The sequence below is a fragment of the Larus michahellis genome, chromosome Z, assembly GCF_964199755.1.
Source record: "Larus michahellis chromosome Z, bLarMic1.1, whole genome shotgun sequence".
NCBI classification, from domain to species: Eukaryota; Metazoa; Chordata; class Aves; order Charadriiformes; family Laridae; genus Larus; species Larus michahellis.
This window is the reverse complement of record NC_133930.1, coordinates 86,085,422-86,088,071: the sequence shown is the minus strand read 5'-3', so window position 1 is coordinate 86,088,071 and position 2,650 is coordinate 86,085,422. Positions and strand designations below refer to the sequence as shown.

The 2,650-nt window shown below is 68.0% G+C and overlaps 1 long non-coding RNA gene across 1 annotated transcript; it reads right to left on the bottom strand.

The window, feature by feature from the left end:
• Window positions 1–1,549: 1,549 nt before the first annotated feature.
• LOC141736563 (uncharacterized) lies at window positions 1,550–2,348 on the bottom strand. The gene is made up of 3 exons (XR_012584993.1): window positions 2,274–2,348; window positions 1,827–1,928; window positions 1,550–1,639 (listed from the first exon to the last, which is right to left on the bottom strand). It is a non-coding gene; the product is annotated as an uncharacterized LOC141736563 (long non-coding RNA).
• Window positions 2,349–2,650: the final 302 nt, after the last annotated feature.

Below are 2,650 nucleotides of genomic sequence, written 5' to 3'. Positions count from 1 at the left end.
CTCCAGAGCTCCCTGCCGACCCCGGCCAGTCTGGGATTCTGGGATTCTGGGCCCCACCCCAGCAGGGGGGAGTGAGTGAGCGGCTGCGTGGTCCTGGTCACTGGCTGGGGTGAAACCACGACATGCTGCTCTAGCCTTGACAAGAACATGGAGACCTAAAACGCGTCAAGGGCTTACTTGTCTTTCATTCCTCTATTCAGAGAAAGCAATTCCACTGCAGCGCGGAAGCTTTCATTAACACCCTCCTATCTCAGGCTTGGCCAATCCATAGAGACATGACCCGCGAGCCCACATACACGTGGATGTCGCCACGTCCAGCACCTCTGGCCTTCCTGTGGGGCTGCCACCACTGGTGGGGCCACTCTCCACCCCTGCCGGCGCCCCGAGCGTGCCTGGGCCAGGAACTGCCGCTCTGCTCAGCACGTGGTGGAGAAGCAACGGGCTCCGGCATGGCTGATTCCATACCTGGACATCCCTGATGTGGCCCCTCCAGCTCTCGGGGGGGCTGGGGCTCCACACGGTGCAGGGGTGGCCCGGCAGAGTAGGTCCCCGTGGGTGCCTGGGGTGCAGCAGGGCAGTGCGGGACGGGAAAGAAGAGCCCAAACACCACATGAAATTCCACAGTCTTTTTATTAACGGCTGGGAGACGCAGGCAGGCTGGCTGTGCTCCTCCTCCTCCATGCCCTCCGGAGCCAGGAGCACGGCGCTTGCAGGCAGAACCTGGAGGGAGGCTCTCTCACGACTGCCTTCATAATCATGAGGGTTTGAGCCGCCAGGGAAGACACAAAAATGCTGCCGTCGTTCACCGCGCCTTCAAGGGCTGGGGCGGAAAGGAAGAGAGCCGAGGTCAGAGCCCAGGTGCACAGAGACCTCTGGACCTCTCTCTCCAGCCAGGGCCCCCCTTGGCCCCCCGGCTCTTCCCACGGCCAGGAGGGAGCCAGAGGCCTTGGCATCAGCCAGAAGGTGCTGGCCACCAGCGCCCCACGTGCCCCCGCAATGTCTCTGTGCTCTGCCCGCACAGGGAGCAGAGCCCTCCCCGGCCGGGGCAGGGACCGGAGCTCCCTACCAGGGGCTCTCCTGCTCCCCGCCAGCCCCGGCAGACACCCCACTGCCCTCGCTCACCGTCGCAGATGACCTGGAGCTCCTCCTGGCACCCATCCCTCAGCTGCCGCCCGGCGAGCCCTAGGCACACACAGCCCGTCACAGACCCCGCTGGCCTGCCCGCCCCAGCAGCCCAACTGCCCCCCACCGACCCCACGGGCCTGGCCACGCGCCCGCCTGCCCTCGGGCCCGGCTGAGCCCAGGCCGGTGCCCTGAGGGTGGAAGCCCAAGGCGGCGGCCAGGGACCCCGCAAGGCTGCCAGCAGCTGCCCCTGCGTGGGCAGGGGTGGGAGAGGGCGGCAGGGAGCCCCGTGGGCGCCCGGCCCCGCGTGGGGCAGTCGGGGCTCTGCAGGCGCCCGGTGCATTCGTCAGCAGCCGTGGCTGGGGCTCAGCTGCCACGGGGCCGGGAGGGACCCGCGGCGGGGTTGTGGCTCACCGATGAATCTGACGGCCGCCTCGCGCAAGGGCTCCTGTGGGCTCCGCAGGTACGGCAGGCTCTGCCGCAGGTAATCCCCCGCGCCGCGGCTGCTTTCCGCCAGCTGGAGAGAGCAGGAGGGGACAGGGTGGGCCCAGAGCCTCCCCCTGTGCCCAGGGCTGGCCTTCCCTGCCTTCCCCTGCTCGCGCGCCCAGGACGCCGCAGCGGGCAGGGGCCCAGCTGGGAGCTCCAACGCGTGGGGGGAGAGGGGCTTCTCCAGTCTGGCTGTGGGGCTTCGAGGCCGCCCTTACCAGGCACTCGCCGAGCCTCCATGGCTGCTCCGTCTCCAGCAGCTTCCTGAGCTGCCTGCGCTTCAGGAGCTTGGCCGCTCCGAGCAGGGCTTCCCGAGAGGCCTGCAGAGCAGCAGAGAGTGGGAGATGGCCCTGCCGCCCAGGGGACAGGACTGCCAGGGGTCCCTGGGCAGGGCAGGGGGGTGGCAAGGGTTGGGGGTCCAAGGCCTGGCCTCAGACACCTGCAGGCGCCCCTGGGAAGCCCAGGGGGGCTCCAGTGCTTCGGTCTTCGTGGCCACGCACTGCTGCTCTGCTCCGCTGGACCGAGCAGGGCAGGGGTAGGACACGTCCCTGCCCACCTCCTCAGCTGCTGCCAGCTCTGCGGCTGCAGGCAGCGGGGGGCTCGGAGCCCTCCTCAGGGGGCACGTGCCCAGCTGCGGCACATGCCAAGGGCTTAGAAATCCCCACCTGAGCCACGCTCTGGTCCCTGTCGTGCAGGTGGAAGAACAGGGGCATCATCAGGCTCCTCCCCACGTCCTTCCTCATCTGCTTTTTGTGGCTGCTGACTGCCACCCCCATCGCATCTCTGCAGAGGAGGATGGAGTGCTCTCGCACGTCGCTGGACTCCTAGGAGGAGAGAAGGAAGAGGGGAGGACCTCAGTCTCGCTCCTCCAAGCCCACGGTGAGGAGACGAATGCTTGTGGCTCTCCCTCTGCAGTGAGGAGAAGAACTCTCGGGCCAGTGGGCACGCGCGCAGAGGGACGCGCCACCCCGGGCCAGGCACACGTGTGCCCCCGGGCATGCTATCCAAGCCTCCGCTCTCCCGCCGCCTTACGTTTTCAAAG